This window comes from Lepeophtheirus salmonis, chromosome 8 (assembly GCF_016086655.4).
Source record: "Lepeophtheirus salmonis chromosome 8, UVic_Lsal_1.4, whole genome shotgun sequence".
Classification (NCBI taxonomy): domain Eukaryota; kingdom Metazoa; phylum Arthropoda; class Copepoda; order Siphonostomatoida; family Caligidae; genus Lepeophtheirus; species Lepeophtheirus salmonis.
The window spans coordinates 22,529,214-22,549,429 of NC_052138.2; positions in this window are offsets into that span (position 1 = coordinate 22,529,214).

Genomic DNA, 20,216 nt, shown 5'->3' on the forward strand with positions numbered 1-20,216 from the left:
TTATGAAGTACTGTCACTCCATATTAGTATAACTACTATTCAATAGCTAATTTAGATTATTTGAGAATTTTTAATTTATGGCCAAAATCATACCACTAAGTTTCATCATTTACCTATAAATATCAATTAATATTCACTCCAAGTCCAAAAATTATTGGATCTTACTGACCGGGTTGCACATAAACGGAATGAAATTTTTGTATGTATCCACAGAATGAACACCCTATTTAAGGAATACAAACCCTTGTGTTATGCAAGTTTTTGATTTTCAAAGCTATTTCATGAATTTTGTACATTTCGTATATTACAGATTTTATTCAACAATATCCATGGCTCCAACATGGTATCCCTTTCATTTTTTTAATGCAATGTGTGACCTAGTGTCTATTTCAGCTGGATATGAATGATGAAGTTCCTGATAACTTAATAAAAAATACTCCGTATTTCATAATTTGAAACTTTTATCAATTGCTAGTGATATTATTCGGTATAATTAATGAAACATGGATTAAATTTTATAAGGCATGGTGTATTGATTGAAGTTCCATTGGATTATTGTATTATTATTTACAACGTATAAGTAGCTATAAATAATTCAACATTATAATTTTTTTAAATAAAAAAATTTTATATATATAAAACTTTATTACGACATTTTTTCAATCTTAACAAATTGGATTGCTCTATATTTCATTTTTGTATCAAATGCCATAATTAGTCGTTATAGTGTGTAAAACATATTTTTCAGTTTAAATGAAATACATAATAATTTTAAAGTCATCCTTCATATGATTGAATAATACATATCATTTCAGCTTATTTGATACGTAATGACTTGCATAAAAAAAAATACAATAACGTTTAAATGCATACATACAAACAAAAAGTTTCCTCCTTTTCAACTTCCATTCAAAGAACTGGATGAATTTTCATTTTAAAAACGATCATTATTTGCACATTGCTATAGAATTTGAGTATGCAACACGTTATTTTTATAGCTACTTTCTGAAACACACCACCATAAATCTTTCTGCTACAAACGAAATCGGACATATTGAATGAATAAGTAGGTTGTACGACTAAATCAATATGTGACACGTTATTGTATCAAGCAACCTTTCATTCGAAAAGAAACAGAAAATAGGCCCATAATCACTTGATGGTTAGCCAGATCTTCCCAACTAAAGAATTATTATTCAATCACTGTTAGGAATTGTTTACAGCTTAAGAATAGCCTATTCGAATTCAACCAATCAACGTTAAGAACAATGATTAGGCGAAAAGAAGCAGAAAAATCGACAGCAGACAATAAAATAGACTGTTCATTTTTGATATAGTGAAGTAACTCCGTGATATCTAAATTGTCTATTCATTCCACATTTTTGAGTGCTCAAGAGAAGACAGATATAGCTAGACGTATGGGACGACTGAATTAAGACCCATAATAACATTAGCTGCCTATTATATGAGTTTGGTGATGAAAATGTAACTCTGTTGTAGAGAGAAAACCGATAGTAATTGTATTAGCATTAGTATAGGGAAAGTATTCTAAAATGATTGGTCTTTTAGAAAAGTTTGATCTTGCTTGGTCTTAAACAAAAATCTGTCAGTACCGAAATATCGGTCCAACACTTTCTAAAAAAATCACGTACTTATCTTTTTTTAACCTTTTTTTATCTACTGTTACTTTAGACGGAAAATAATGCAACATGACAAAAAAAAATTGCTTACTATACCAAAAATTCGTTTAAGATACAGTGTGCGTGAGCAAAAATGCATAATTTTGGACAGCTTTAAAAAAATCATCAAGATCTCAAACATGATTGAGGTTAACAACTCCAAATTAATAAACTACATAGTGAAAAAAAACATATCTTCGTTCCTTAAAATTAAAAATGTTCACCTTCAGAGTCAATTGTTAACGAGGTGGGGAATCTTTGAATATACAGATAACAGGCTCATCAAATATGGCCATCCACTACCACTCAATGGAGGCCATCAACTTAACAGTATTTCCGTGGGAACACCACGAGCCTTGGCCTCAATGGCCCCCTAAATCCATTGTCAAGAGGGTTCTGATCTGGCGAGAAACGAGGCCACAATGTCGGTTGGTATAGTTGTTACCCTTCATCCAATTTATGAGTTTTTTGGCCTTGGTCAATCAAAACTTTACCATTTCTGTTATAAGCTGACGTTTTGACGGACGTAGTTCTTAAGGTTAATATATTTTACTGCATTTATCATCATCCTTTCATTAATGTTCTGCTTTTTTGCCAGATTGTTCATCGAAGTTTGAGGATTTGTCTGAATACTGTCTCTCAAGACACTCATGAACTCTTCCGATCGTTTTATGCTGTGTTTCTGTTTATGGCTGCTGTCAGCCTCAAACGCTTTCCTGATCTTCAAAACAATGGACTTTTTCACTTCCACAATCTTGGACTCTTGTATTAAATATTCACGGCCTAACCGGGTTTTACTTTAATTAATGATACATATTTTTAATATTCAAGATATAAGAAATAGAAGTTAATGTTATTTTACCGGTATAATAATAATACTGAGGTACTGATCCTATTAAAAAAAATACTATACCAAATTGAAACCAGTACTTACACCGAATTTATATGGCCAAAATATTGACTCACCAATTTTGCTCCTCTCTTGCACATTCAAGATTATAAATGACCTTTTATCAAAGACGTCGTCAAATTAGATCGAAACAAAATCGGAAAGTATCGAAATACTTATACTAATTTTTGTCACTGGAATCGGGAGAAATTATTGATAAAGTGAGGAAATTACTAGAAGTTGGTGTTGATTTGTAACTGCTGTTTGTAAGTGTAATTATAAAATATTCCATCCTTAGAGTCTTCTTTAAAGAAAACAAGGAAAGTATTTATAAAAAATTCAGAATTATATGAATAAAATCTAAAATGATAGACCAAGGTAATTATTAGTTTAATAATGATATTCTTTATTTAAAGTGTGGTGATTGGAATCCTTAACAATGGATTAATAGAGTATTATCTTGCTATATTTAAAATTGTAAGAAAGGGGAGATATTTGGCATTGGTTAAGCCTACACATTTCAATTTCCTTGCCAGTTTCTACGAGTTGTAATTCAGCTTTTTTTTTGAAATTATCATAATTGGTGGGGCATAAGCTACTATTACAGTTGAAGATGATTAGCACACCTAATAAAGAAGTTTGCATTTACGTGGAATTTTTAAATTACACACTCATACTCATTTAAGTTCATATTTCTTAATTTTTTTCTGAAATTCAAGTATTAAAGTACCTTCCTAAATCATTTTTATTTTATGAAAATATAATTATTCGTGGTTATTTGATCTCAGCCCCAAATGCCAGGTAGTTTTACTGGCACCCTCAAATTCCTTTCTTTTTTTCCCCCTCTTTTTTAGGACTCTGTAATAACTTAATTAAAAATAAAGGATTCTATAGAACTCGGTCATTTACTATTATTTGAATTGTCGAACTTAAAAATTGATATGAGTAGACCTTAAAAAGTAATTATTTGGGATTTTTGGGCAGAGATTTTAGGCAAAACTGAGTATTACAAAAATTTTATCATAAAATGAACTTTCTCCATTCATTATTAGCGTATATTATTAATTTTTTCCCCTCCAAAGAGCGAAAGAATTTATAATTTCACCATTTTTCAATAAAATTGCAATTTAATTCTCTTCTTACTCTAAAAAAAGTCACATTCTTGGTTTTTTTATTGACGGTGTGTAAATGAGTCAACACAATTTATATACTAGTTTTTTGGTTTGATTAATATTTCAACCGGCTTGAAACCTCTTTGATTAGATTTGCTTTATATATAACTAATTTTTACCACATGGTCTCTTAATGAATATATCTACGGTTGTATATCCTAATCATTATTTTGCGTGCAAATTTTTGTTGAGTTGAGAGCGTCTAATTATAAAAAGAGGGGGGTGGTGTGTTAAAATCAAATTCAAATTTTAGCCATACATTTTTGTTCTTTTAAGCTCTCTAAAAATAATTTTTAATTTGGGCCAACCCCCTACTCCGGAAATTACTTTTTCGCCCATGATTGCTTTTTAATTTATTTTCAAAATATTAAGAAGAAACTCACGAATGTTGTGCCATTTTATGCTTAAAGCAATTGTTATATAACATTTTAAGCGTAAAAGTACAGTTTTAAGTTCCCAAAAAAGTCAAGGGCAAGGGTCACAAAAAAGAATCAACTTTTTTCAAATTTTTACTGTAGTGTATGTACTAGGGTGTTCAATTTTTGGGTGAATTTTGTGGTCGGAAATTTTATTTTGTCTAGAGTGCTTACAAGATGTTTTTGCATCCAAAAAGTTGAGCTCATTCATCTCACAGCTGCAAGCAGATGTGAGATGAAGCGTCATGACGGCTAAGCTGCTCTCCAACATTCTTCGAATACTTACGATTTACAACCTTAGTCATGTCTATTCCTCAATCTTATGTGCGTTATTGAATTTTTTTAAATTGCTGAACTTTCAATGAATACTTCATAACACGACTATAATTTATTCAAAGCAGACAGACTCTGTATGTATAAAAGTATTACATAAAATAATATTATATCAGACTGAGATCTAAAATATCGTGACATGATTTCGTTTTGCATATTTTATTATGTATTGTATACATATGACGTTAGAGTGCATCAAACGCCCTTATATTTATTGTATTTTCCATTCTCTTAAATGTTATACATGGGCATGGAAACATCCATGCAAAAAACCCAACGAAATTAGAGGTGGTCCTGTGTAATCACTGAGCAATTATATATATGTACTCGGGCCATAAGAAAAAAATACTTATTGTCATATTTTTCATGAAACCTTGTCCTATTTTGTATCAAATAAAAGCTTTTAATATCAAAAACAAAAGAATACAAATATTATGCAAGAATATCAAACATGACAACGTTTAAGAAAAAAAGTAGAAAAGTTAAGGATTTTTATGTTATAGCCCCAAGTTGATATATGTATATAAGCGCTCGGTGGCCACTCAGGATCGCATCTAATTTTGTTGATTATTACATGTATGTTTCTATCCCTAAGTGTTAGATTTAAGAAAATAGGTAAATAAATTGGTTATACTCTATAAGTTTGCCCCACGTCATAATTTCTCTTTCAATATCGAAATTGGAGACAGATAAACAGAAAGTTGATATTCAACTATCGCAACCTTTAAATACTAAGGAAATAACTTTGCAAAGCGAAGAATATATTATTGCCATTGGAGTTAGAAGAGGGGGACTTCGACTATTTCGAGATATTTGGACAATTAGCACTTTGGAGGATCCTGAAAGTGAATGGAAGGTATCATTATGTGTAGAGGGTTATGAGTTGCTCTATAATGAAGTATACAGGGGGAGGAGAGGGCCTCCATAGAGGCCTCCGAGGGGATCCATAGACTGAGTAAATATGCCGGAGGAGATCAGATCGTAGAAATAGTTGTAGTACTTTACATAATGAGATGTGATCTCATCCGGCCTCAACCTCAGTCCACGAATCGATTCCTAGTCCCTCTTCCCCTACTCTCATAATCACGTTGCTTCACTTAGCTGTAAGTTATTTCTTTATCATTAAAAGGCTTCGATATTTAAATTTCAACTTTCTGCTGTCATTATCTCCAATTTTGAGATAGAAAGAGAAAGTTTGACGTGCAAGCAAACTTATATAGCGTACTCAATAAATCTATTGAAAATGTTAGAATCAGGGGGTGTTGAATGCATCCTAATGTACATAATTAAGGATTAATTCCATTTTAATCTTTTAGTATAAAAAGACTTGATTTTTATCTCATAATCATAATTTCATCTCTGTTTTATCACCTTTAAATTCGTCAGACAGTTTTAAAGAAATGTTATACCTAAAGCAATTTTCCTTCTCCTTGAGGGATTTTTAAACTATTAACATAATTCTTGAGTTTTTGGTGTATACCAATTGAGCTTAAACTGTTTTTTTAAATCTTACTATGATTGGAAAAACAAAAACATTAATCAATAATATGAAATAACAATTGTTTTTAAACATTACTTGAATCAAAACATAATCAAATTAAGAGAATATTATTATAATTATGGATCTCAATGATGACATTTAATGATAATTAGTCCTTGTTCTTTAATATAAGAGAAAATTCGAGATTTCATAATAAAGAAAAATCACAAAATCAAATGCTTAAAGTCTCAGACTTAAATCTCATCCATCTCGCACAAGTAATGATCTCTACTGAACGTTTGAAAATAATGTATCAAAACAAAAATTAAGAATGTTCAATATATTTTAATTTTTTTTATATTTAATAGTGTAAATATAAATAATTTTGTCCACATGTATTATAAATAATTGAATCGAATACTGTAGGGATTGGAAAAAATGAGATGAGTAATAGTTATTTGAGTATTTTTCCCATTTTTATTTAATTAGACAATTCGCAGAATACACTGTTCAAACATCAAAAATACACAAAACAAAATTTGTTAATTTTATTAGAATAGCACCCCTTAATTCCAAATATGGGGTTACTTTTTTCTCCATCTGCCTTAAATTCTTTATAAAAGGCTATAAAGTTGTAGGTATTTTTTACTATCTTTAATATTCGAAGCTTTTTTAAGCACTTGGTGTTGAAAATTGGGGTAAACGATAATAATATGTTTCAAAAGCCTAATATTAAAAAAATCTAAAACCATTTTTAAAATGCCCTTTCCATGTTTAGAATACGATTTATGTTTGATTAATGTTTTTTTTGGATAGTGATATCAGTACAATATACTTTTTTTCTATTTTGATGAGTGCTTCGGGCTTCAAGAAAATTAAAGAATATTTAGTTTTTAAAAATAAAATTTCTATTATTTTCTTTTTAAATACTTTAGTAAGATTTGCTAAAAGTTTCTTAAGTCATTTCAAGGAGTTTAACTAGTACAAGAGTATTTTAAATCAAAGTTTAAAGGTAATTGAAAATGAAACACCATTTTTTTTTTGTTTTTTTCTCTAATTAGTTGTGACTGTATCATCTTAAAATATAACCCAATCACATGACACGCTCCGTATATTTCAGACAATATTTAAGGTCTTATTGAAAATTTGTAGTTAATGCAAATATTCTATCATTTGAAAAACTGGTACACCTTGACGGAGTGGAAAGAGGGCACAGGGTCCATGACCCGACTCACATATTGATGAATATTTTATAGGGTGTCAAAAGTTAAAGGGAGTGTCAAATTAGAAAAAAAAATGTCGAATAAAAGATCTCAAATTTTCCAAATGAAATACTATTTAGAACAAATAGATTTAAGTAAATCTCTAACATTAAATTATTATTATTTTCGAATTGACTCCCGTGTGAGAAACACGTCACTTCGCCGATAGTAGTACCTACATTCAAAAGATTTTTGATTATTCTGAGACTTTAGTCAAGTAATACTTTTTTCGTTTGTCTCAAATTTAATGTTCTTGATACTCGTAAAACCAGGGGTTTTTAAAAATTAAAATAGAAAATTATTTTCGCATCGTCAGAGTCCGATGTTTGTAATCAATCATGGCTTAAATTTCATCATTTTTCAGTTTTCATATTGTTTCCTCAGCATTTGAGGAGGAAGAAGAAAAAAACAAATTTTGTTTATATTGAAACAAGAGCTAATAGTTGTAATGAACACTGAAGCGTCAATCCAATTAGTAATTTTTGTAATTAAAATAGAGAACTATGTATTTAAAAAACTATTCTGTAGACTCTCTATCAAGAATATTAACAGTGTAACAGTTTATGCAAATTCATCATTTTTGTTACTCTCTTGAATATGTGTTTATTCACCTGGATAATAGTTAGTTTGACCTTCCGATTGATTTCATGAGAATATTTAAGATTGTCCTTGGCCTCGAAACACACAAAAACATTATACACAGCCATTGGGAAGGTCTATGTTTATTTGTTTGGAAATTAATTTGCGTAGCAATACAACAATTAATAAGGATTTTCTTTAATGTTAATTATTCATTTATTTGGTTCAGTGGCATCGGCTATCCACATTTTTTTTTTATATATTTTTTTTTTTTTGCGTAAGGGGTGATCCTTACGACACACAATTTTATGATATATTTCAAAGAAAAAAACACTATTTATTTAAGTAATTTTATTACAGTTTTTATCATTTTAGGGGTTACACCCTCCCACATAATGAAAGCTAGCATCTCCCTTCGTTTGATTATTTTGACTATCCACAAATAGCTAATGAGATCCCCTACAACCCTACAAATTTAATAATACGCACTTATACATAGATAATTGATATAACCATGAGTTGTTTAACGCAAATTACAATATTCAATTCTATTGTAATTTAAACACAACTTCATTTTATTGCAAGATTTCTAGAAGTTTTGTCATATAATTTATTTTTATGTATTTTCTGATAAAAATAACTTATAAAAAATTAAGATGTATCAAATGTAGCTTATGAATGATATTGAACAAGGGCTTTATGTATACCTTTTTATCAATCCAATACTTGAAGACAAAGACAAAATTAAATAACCCTTTTGTAACTTTTTTTGTAGCTTTGAATACAATCATTAATTGTAATGATTCTTGAGTTGCATTTAAAGGATTAAGATATTTCCTCGGAAGGAAGAAAATTGCAAAATATATTGTAAACTTTATTCAATTATATCAATTTAAACCTTTTTATTGATTCTAAGAATTATCATTTTAAATGATTTATCGATTTAGAAATAAACAAATACAATTGTTTAAAAATGTTCACTGGATAATTTCTTTTTAGATTATAAATGTAAAAATAACATATTCTAATTTATGATGTTATCTTCATATCAAATCAAATCAGCTTTGTATTTATATATATTTTTTTAACTTTGAACAATGGTGTAATGCCAAAAATAGAGTTCCTCGGAGCGAGCTCATATCAGCGTTCAATAGTAATACAAACAAATGAGAGAGGTCATAACCAATTCTACGCATAATGCAGATGAGCAAAAAATTGTAGCCAAAAATTATAATGGAAAATATGGTGTGTCAACATAAAAATAATATTCATAAAAATTAATAAAAAAGAGAAAATCCAAACTTATTTTTTGACTTCATATACACGGTTGGAATGATTTTTTTGTCGAACACCTTTCCAAAAATTTTAAAGCTGTTTAATATTTATTTATGGCTTTATTTATTTATTTTGAAATTTTAAAGAAAAAACATAGAACTGTTTTTGAGGATAAGTTGTACAATTTTCCATTATTCCATTTTTTGTGTAATATAACTGCCCATTCAATTTTAGGCTATTCAAAAACTTATTTAATTTTTGTATATTTGGATGGTTTTCTGAAATTTAAAATTTAATACTAAAATTATCCATTCTGTATCGTTTTTTTGTTTTTTAATTAAAGTCATAACATTTTATAAATCTAAATAGTGAAGAACTAAAATATTCATTATACATTATTTATAGGCTGAAAATACTATTAGGTATCCTAAAATTCTTAATAATCAAGTATAAAATGGAACTTTACATACTTAAAACTATAATGGTTTAATAATACCCAATGAATTACAACTGCAATCCCTCATGAAATAGTGGAAGATCATAAACGTTTGTAACCCGATTCTAGAAAACGCGCTCATTCCAAATTATAATACAACAAACACAAAATGTAAATAAGAAATTGCAAAAATTCAAAATATTTTCCAGTAAATATTGATAAAGAAGTAAAAAGTGATATAGCTAGGAAATATATGTATACTTAGCATTACAACAAATGTTTTACTTTTACCTGAGTTCATAAGCTCTTCTAGAGTTCCATACTTAGTAATAATAAAAAAAATCATATATATTGTTTAGTCTTCTCTCATTTCTTTATAAATGACACTCTGACAAAAAAAAAGTTATATTAAAACAATTTTTACTTTATTGTATGAAATTTAGTTGTATAGATATTTTTCCAAAAATAAAAGTCCGAAAAAAATCAACAATGTATTTTAAATATAAGCCCAATTCGCACTTTTTAGTTTAGCTAAGTAAAAACTATACTTTTTTACAAATTATTTTAGCATATATTAGTCAAATTATTTGACTTTGATTCGCAAAGAACAATTACATCAGCAAAAAATTATGATTTATTCAACTACAGTTATCGTTGTTTTCAACAAGGACATATCAAATTTCCATAAAAATTTATAAAATATATTTAATACAATCATATTTTTTTAATAAACTTGTTCAGTGAATCAAAATAGCTGTATTGTTTAGTACCTAGATGATGTTAAAATAAAAATAAAAACTTTTTCTAAGAAAATAGTAAATTTTGAAAACTGTAAGACCATTCAACTTCCTTTAAATATTTTCAAAACAGCTTCAAATTTGTAAATGTTTTCTTTGGACAAGAAGTAGCATTTTGAGGGCCTAAAGGATAATTTTATAAAATTAGCTCCACTTTAATGTTCATGCTTACCTGCATATTTTATTAATTTATTCGGTTAGAAAAGGTTAACAATGAATAAGTTTTGTGTTGTACTCAATAGTCTATGCAAGTTTAAAAATGACTGCTAAATGCAGGATTAATCCATTAACATATTCAGTAATTACATAATAGCTTGTATAACTATTGCCTGGAGATTGCAAGGACACACTTAATACTTAATAGGTATATTTAATATTACACAAATAAAGACTTAAAAGAGTTATAAGGAAGATTCAAAAAGTAAAATCATAATAATTGTATTATCGATTATTTCCACACAAGCAATATACCTTGTGTTCCATTGAAATTTGAGCAATAATTCATGAAAGTTGAGTGACTAATGTTAATTCATATTAAAGCATAATTAATTAGTTACAAAACGAAACAAACTTGAGCTCTCTAACTTATGTACAAGTCGAGAAACTTGAACATGACCAACAAATTTCCATTTGCACACTACAAGCAGTTGGTTGTCTCCAGGAACACCATCTACGGCGTCAGAAAGTCCAAAACTTTGAAGAGGAAGAAGGGCTCTTTTAAAAAGGCAAATCTTGACACAAAGCAAGTGATCTTGCGGTTTTACACCAGATTATTCAGATGACTATCAAAAAAGTTGGTGAAAAGAGCCTTGTGAGGCAGGAGAGGCAACTTTTGACCGCCAGCAAAGAAAGGAACACATCTCCTCCGTCGCAAGACTCTTTTGAATGAATCTTTTGAGTTCCTTTCAACTCTTGTTTGACACCTTTGGCCCCCCTATACCCCTGATGCAACACCCTCGACTTCCCCTTTTGGGCGTATGTTTAAGGGAAGGCCTGCAATGTCCTTTATCCCTCAAATCCACTGGCAGTGATCATTTGGACGCCATGACATAGGATTACATATCAGTGGATGCCAAGCCTTCTACCGTCTCCTGAAAACCATCATTACGCTAAAGGCTCCTACATTAATTAATAAGAGAGCTCCAACATACATTTATTTATAATACTAAGTTAGTTGAAATTTTATTATTAATTAATAAATTATATCTTGTTGAAATTTAAAATTCCAAGTATTCAGATTTTAATGGACCAATCGGTAATCATAGTAGAAAAATTTAGTATAAAAAGAATCTATATTAAATATGAGCAATCAATCGCATTTGATATTGGTTAGTGGTTAAATGGATTGAACCTGTATTTGTGGGTCAAAATATTATGCCTAATGATTTAATTGGTACCTACATCAATCATTAGGGCGAAGTAGCCAATAACATTGTATTATTAGTGGTTATAATAATTCTACTCCTGAATTTTCACATTATATAGATGAAATAATAGAATTTGTAGACATAATATGTAAATAATGTATAAAATAAATTCAGAGAATATTTTTAAACAAATAATACTTGAGATATCAATAAAACCTTGTTATATGATTTATTCTTGAGACATAATTTAACAGTGAAAAATAGGTACAAATATATTTTTAATATGTATACAATTGAAATCATCACCGGGTAAGAAGAATTGTTCATCTTCTTCAGTATAGCTTTTGACAATGTTTTGTATTTGAACAACTATTACTATATTTTCGACATTCACATACCCTCGATCATAAATTGACCAGCGATAACACTTTTGTTGAGTTCGAGGAGAATATAACTTTAATTTTTCTCTACACAAATAGCATCCCTCTTACCAGGATACTATTGAAATCTGAACAATGCGCACTAGACAATTTTAAGCCTATCAGAATTCAAGGTGATATTTTTTCTCTTCTCCACTGATGTGTTTGATGCCTCTTTTTCATGAGTTTCTTTACTTTGGCCTAATAGACTGTCTCTAAATGATGGAGTCAATAACATAAAAATATGCAAAATGATTGTATGCTTCTTCATTACTGACATAGGTACAAATCAAATTGAAACATAAATCAGAAAACTATATTGCATATGAGGTAATAATTCTATTTTAAATATTATCAGTTAGAAATTCATAAAATATATAAAATTTTGACTAGTCAAGAAATTGATAACGTTCCAATATAAAGAACAATCAGAGTACGAGAATGAAAACGGTTATTTGGGAATCAAAATATAACTATTCATTATTTTTTTTCAGATTCCAACCTGATTGCATCTTTAATATTAAAATGAATATATTGGGAGTACAAAAATTAGTTTACCCTTAATAGTTGTTCCATATAATACTTAAAGTAAGATTGAATAAATTGATTTTTTTTTCAAATTTTATATAAATGCTCAGAACGCATATCAAACATTCTTTGAAACCTCGATAATGGAGCATGAACCTTGTTTACTTATATTAGTTTGTTTTCAAAACGATTGAGAGTGGCACCATCTTGCAGCAAAATAATGCAACTCCCTGAATGTTAATACTATTCATGCTACAGCTTAAACAACATATTGTTACATCACCTAGCGGATAACAAATGTATTATGTGATATATATTAATACCATAATTTACTAATAACTCACCAAATATTGACATTAACTCCCCAAATAGTTGATTACAAGACGTAAATGATAAATCATGAATTTAAATAGAATATGAAGCAAAAAATATGATACCCACAAGGTATTATAAGGATATTTTAGTTTTGGGTTAGATATCACCCCAGGGGCAAGGTTACAGGGTATTAACTTTTTACCTACCACATATTATATTTAACATAACAAAAGGACGACATTCAGATTTTAAATAATTCTACGTAAAATTTAGTTTTTCTTCAAAATATGTTTTAATATGAAAAATGGACTGTTCCTAATCTTTTCGGTCTCCCTTAGGCTTTATACCTTTTTACATCAGATGATTTATTATTTCCGTTTTCCATATTCAATGGTTGTTTTTGGGTGCAAGACTTATTTACCTTGAATATGTTACAGGTAGCACTCAAGGATCTTAAAGAATTATTCTTCAAAAGAAGATTAAAGAAATATCCCCTCTCTTTCATCTAAATTTGTAAAAAAGAAACGCATCGATAAAGTTAACTTTGTTGACAAATGTCCTTATAGATGTATATAGTTATATATATGTAGATGTACTTAAAAAAATTTCCTATTTGAGAGAAACCACACAAAAATTGGGTCTGTAGTTGTTATTTTCTTATATTTGTATGAGCACATGACAGTATCATTTATCAAAACTAGATATGTCCTTAAAGTCCTTAAAATCCTAAGAAAGTATATTTTCTATTTAATTTTAACCTGTTGTTTTTTAATATGTAAGTCCATTGTTTAAAAGGAAAACAAGATACATAGATAAAAGCTTTTAGATATAAAAGTAATTTGTGAGTAATTGCAAATTAGTAGCTTTTTGATAATGGTAAAATTTTCTAATAAATGATAAATAACAGTTAGGTTATAAATGCAAACAGCCAACACAAAACTATTATTTGTATTAATAACTTTAAGAAAAAATTATAATTTTGTTCAGTTGACATATTTTGACATTTGGCTTGTTATTTACTAGCTCCCCCTCGCGGGTTTCTTGAGAAATCTTTAGAAATTTCGATTTTCAAATTTCATAATATTTCTGAAACGTCCATAAACCATACAGAAATATGTCCATAAAGATACCAAAGAAATTTTGTTTGAAAGTTCGGCATAGTAAGGCTATAATAGAGCAAAATATTCAGTCTACTGCAATGAACATCAGCTTTGGCAGAGGGTATGATCAGAGATACATTTATAATGTGAGTTAGGAGTGCTTCGACATACATTTTTCTTTTCTTTTTAAGGTATGAGCCGAGTTATTTCTATCGGATAAACTTTTTTGAGTTATGAGCTCTGTCCAGGAAAACATTAAACTCGCATATCAAGGTAATACTATCTGTAGATATATTTATTTCTGTTATTATTATTCACTCTTAAAATATGACAATACATACTTAATAAATAGTTAAAAGTTATTATTAATAAATAAACAGTTCATACTTGCAATAAAATAAAATAAAGGATTATTAAATTATATTTAGAAATAAAAATATTCAATAATATGAAGTATTAAAAATTTAGTTTTGATATAATATTTCTTGTAAATAACTTTGCTCTCATAAGAAGAGAATAAAGAAAAGAAAATGAGATGGTCTAGTTATTTTAATCGATGCTTGGTAAATAAATACTTAATTAGAGAACTCTAGCGGTAAGTATTCACACCGGTAAAGATATTTTATTTTATTCTCTTCCTCACACCCTATGCAAGGTTAACAGAAATACAAGTTGATACTGTAACACGTGTACAACTGATGTTTGACTTCTACCACGTTTTTTAATATTCACGTCATAGTGTATGAGTGGTTGTGTGTTTTGTAAATGAATGTCTGTTTTGCCAAGCAGTCGGTACGATGCATCAAATTGAAAATTCTAGGAATAGTAACGTAATAGACTATAATTGATTGTATGTTTTATAAAAATATGTTTGTCTTACCAATCAGTTGGTACGATGCATAAAATAGAAAATTCTACCGAGCCCAATTACATGATTGTCTAACCTTCTATTTCTATTTACCTTAACCCGTTTTTCTTCCCCTCCCCTAGAACAACTTTGTTTTTACAAACTCGTTCAGACCAGCACTAGGAAAAGACCTCGTGGGATAAACATTGTTATATTGTGCTGTAGATAATAAACATTGTAATTTACTAATAACTTTGAGGTCAATTGCTCGAGATCCCTAATTTCCCCAAACCCGTACTAGAGTTTGTGGTTCAATGACTTCTTACATAATTTTAGCTAATTTTCTTGTAGTATATACTTCAGGGAACTGTAGTACCTGAAATAATGCGATACTGTTCTTATTCAGTACTATATATTATTTTATCTCTTGATATAAAAGTGTTTTATAATTTCAACGTTAACTAAGGGAAATAGGTTGATTGGTTATCTTTTCGTTACACCAACAGAGTTATCATAGTAAATTATTATTAGCTCTTAACCTGTTGATGTAATGAAAAAACCAATAGTGATGTCATATTATAACCCTTTGTGTCCTTTGATATTTTTGCATTTGTGCATCTTATCTTTTTTTTTTAAATATATTTCTCTTTGGTTCTAACCTACAATTATAAACCATTCATGAGATATTCTTATAAAAATGTTTTGTATTTAAATACAATTTATACATAAAATCTCTAGAAATAAATCGAGACAACTAGTTACAAAAAACACGAGAGGTTTATTACAATCAAACAAAATCTGTCCTTTTTTAGCTCAGTTTCTCATCAGATATGATGCAGTAGACATTACAAAGTCACAATAGTCAATTTTATGATGGCAACAAAAGCAAGGAATTTTAAAACGTTATATCTTGTAAAAAAATGATTATATTGTACAAAATACATATACAACATACATACATTAGGTTGAAGTTTATTTGGTAAATTTTCGAAATGTTTCCTTTTGTCTTAAAATAAAATTTGTAAATTTTACTAATCTTTCCACAAAATTTGATATTTAATCAAAAAGATGTAGTGTTCAGTACATAGATGATATTAAAACGTAAACATATTTTTGTCAAATTAAAGAAAAAGGGCCTTAAAACTGGCACTAAATATGTTTTTGTTTGTACATCAAAATAGCTTATATCATAATTATATCTTTAAGGAACCTTTTGAGACCTTAAAGCCTCAACATTTAAGAAAAAAACAACTCCACCCTAATGTACATACATATGTATGATAATATTACATTTATTAATAAACAGAATGAGACTTAGTTTTAAACATATACATGAAATACACATATAGCGGAAACTGGAAGGCCTGTCATACTTGAAAGTTGATCTTTAGTGATTGTAAGGTAAATATAAAATATGCCTACATACAAGTATAAAGCAAAAATGTCAACACGCTGCATTAAAATAAAATCAAGTTACCCTGCCAAAATACTATATGCATTAGATAAATATTCGTTTTCTGTCTTAAATATTCCAAGTATTGGGTATAATAAAAGAAATTGGATACTTATATAAATGATTTTATCGAAGCTTACTTGATTTTTTCCTTGAGACTAAAATTAATGAAAGATGAAACATAGAAGCAAATATTTTGTTAAAGATGTTTTGTCCGATAAAAGATGTTCAAATAACGCTGAAAACACCCTGTATTGTAACTTTCTTTCAAAGTAAACAATTATTAATTAGCTTATATGGATTTCATCAATATTTCTTAGCATGAACAAGTGTTAAATAGTAATACAAAATTATATTCATATGTTTTTAATTGCTTCTCACGAGTACAACGACTACAAGATTTGTAGCTTGACTTGAAATCGTCTTGAAAATGCATTACATGGCTCAGACTTGTATAAGAGAAATGAGACTTTACTCGAAATTGTCTTTCAATTCACAACTTGGATTCGAGACTCGATTCCAGCTCATAAGAAATGAATTGTGAATAAATCTAAGTGTAGTATATAAATATTATACTGATAATAGTATAGAAAATGCCAAATATAAATATATTTTGCAATGAGATTATCCGAATTCTGAACTTTAATTAAAAAGTATTTAATCAAATCAAAACATATTATATACTTTCTCTTCATAAAATGTGAATTATGGAAGTTAGTTATTTTGTAGGAAAAACCATTTTATTCAGGTTGAAATAGAGTTATAGTTGAAGTAATTTGATATATATATACATATATACCTATATATCTAAACATATTTTTGTAAAAACTAGCTATTTAATTCTAGAACCAGTATACCCTGCCACTCTTCTATAACATATGAAAAGTTACATGAAAGAAGTTTTTTGTTTCAAGTATATAAGTAACATATTATTCAAAATTCAACAAATTATATTTCTAATAACTGACTAACATTAATATATTTCAATAAATTTCTTTATTCTTTGCACAGATTTGATTATATTAATATCAATACAGCAAAGCTTATTTGTGAAGGACTCATTCTTGTGAGTGCTACTAATATATTTGTGACTACTTCATTTCAGAAATAACAATGTAACATCACACTTAGACCTACTGTTTCACCCAGGAACGATTAATTTAACTCTTCTTTTATTGTTATCCCAAGTGAGCTGACTGACTTACTGAGAGTAACATTCTAATATATTCATTTCATTCGTCTATATAATTGAAATTTGAACATTCTTTATAGCACTCATATTAGAATTAATTATATACACAATTTTTTTTAAAATGGGTTTTAATTCTTATTTATTTATAGTTTTCTACTTTGCTCTTTGATTTTATAATAGTTTGTTGCTTTGTTATGATTTGAGTTTGAGAAGTTAGAGAATCAATATTAAATTTTGAGGTTCATATTCGAGCTTGAAAGACATAGAAATGAATAAAAAGTACATCTTATTTCTTAAAAATAAGATTTTTTTAAAACCCCAGATTGGTTTTAAAAAGATTTACTCAACATACTTCAATTTTTTTTAACTAGTAGGGATATTCTTAAAAATGGTCATACTTTGGGATTTTTACATCCTGATGGATTTGTTTAATGACATATAGATGACATGTAGATATTTAGATAGTTCTTGTAAATAATTGATATAACTAAAAGCCTTGAAGCTAATAAGGAGATCTCATCAATCATTTTATAGATTTAATGTCATTTGGATTTTTTAGATATAAATGAATATATAGTTATATACCTTCTTCGTCAAAAAAGATTATAAATGAGCAAATTATTATCTTTTTTTGTATTTAAGACAATATTTTAGTAAAGTTGTTTGTCAGAAGCATTGGTGGATTTTTAGAAAACAAGAAAGGATCATGATAATCCAAAACTGTTCAATAAGCATGTTTAAATATTTTGAATTTTGAATATTTAGTCATCAATCAACACTGACTAAAATAAGCTTGCTTCCCTTAAAAAAATATATTAATGTACGGGAAAAAATTGCACTTGGGACAAAACATCTCTAAGGACACCCTCTTCCTGAAATTAAAAAAATGTATACACTCTAGCTTATATGTAAGAATTCAATTATTCTCTAGAAACTTTTGCATTGTTTTTTTATTCCATTTATGAATAGGAGCTCACGTAAAAATATAATTAGTTAGGAAGTACATAATTAATGATGAGTATACAAATCCAATGTTATACTCATATAGAGGGATGCATAAAATATGTCCCAACGGTATTAAATTTAATATAAACAAAAGTAGAAAGTGGTCACTCATACACTTTGAAGGATGTTTTGGAATGATGTTGTATTGGAGCAGATGCAAGCAACCGTCCGAGAAAGGAAATAGTAATGATAATGGAAGAAATAACTATGATGTCGATCCTCAATTCCATTCCTCCGAGCTCAACAAAGACTAATTTCCGTACAAACCTTTGTCTTTTAGGGGGACACTCACCCAATATAACTTTATTTTATTTTTACAATGTATTGTTTCATTATTATAAACCCATGTCATGCTCACTCTCCTCCCCACAAGCATATTTTTTTTATAAAAATGAAAACTATACCTACTTAATGGAGTGTTTTAACTGATTTCCTAGATTGCTCAAAAACAAAAAAAAAATAGAATCATGTTGGAGACATATAGTTATAAACAATATGAATCAGTTTCCATTTTATACGGCTTATAAAAACTTCTTCCTATGACTTATGAAATAAAACATTCATTTGCAGTCCCATAACCAGACTTATAACCAAAGGCGTACACTATAAATGCTGGGAGGGCTAGAAGAGAGGACAAGTATCTTTGAATTGACTAGCTACAGATTAAATTTTATTTATTGACTTGTAATCTATAAAAGCCCAAAATTGGAATAGTCAAAGGTCTGGAGGGCACATTTATTACTATATAAATATTAAGGCTAACAATTTCGAATTTGCTCACAATTCTGCAGTTTTAGAAATATAATATTTAAATTTTGTTATTTTTGTTTGTTTATTAGGAGGCTGTGCTCCTTCCTTTTCTTTACAATTTTTTATATATTTTTATAGCTTTTGATTGCTTATGTCTTCAAGATTGTCAACTCCAGAAATAATCTAAACTTGGAACCTCCACGCTTTTTTTCTTTTCTTCCTTTTTTCATCTGTAGTTGTTCAAAATAATGGCTATGAAATAAAAGAGTCAATTAAATTCAAACAATTCTGTAATGAATGTTTTATAGAATCAACATATTTTTGGTTGTATTTTATGTCGTCATATTATAAATAATGTTCTTTTAATTCCTTGAAAAATTCGATGTGTGCATATTCTCCATTGAGCCGCTCCTTTCTTTCAACAAAAATGGGAGGGTCAAATCCACATCGCCTAAGATCTCTTTTTCCGTCTGTATTTTTTGTTCTGAAGACATGTCTCACTAAAGCTGAGGCATTATCTGGATGTTCCGTTGGGATGTGACGGTTGTTCTACTTATTCACAGTGATATGAGAGCAAACCTTTGCCGAATTTTAGGTAGACCTTGATAAAATTTACAATCTTCTTTGGGATTTCCAACCTTTTCAGCTGGCTCTGTTCAGAGATATGATGTCTTGCTGTCCACATCTGTGAATTTGCACCAATGTCGTTCCGGATTGAAAAACATAAAATGTGTACCAATAGATAAGATCCACACTCTAATTATAATTCCCATTCATATCATTCTCATATTAAAAAATAAAATTTTTCATAATTTGCCATGAACCGTCATTATGAGGATGCTTTAACAGTTGGGTTGAACAGCAATTAGAACCGTTGTAGCAAAAATCATGACAAAGAACCAATTAATAAATAAATTATAAA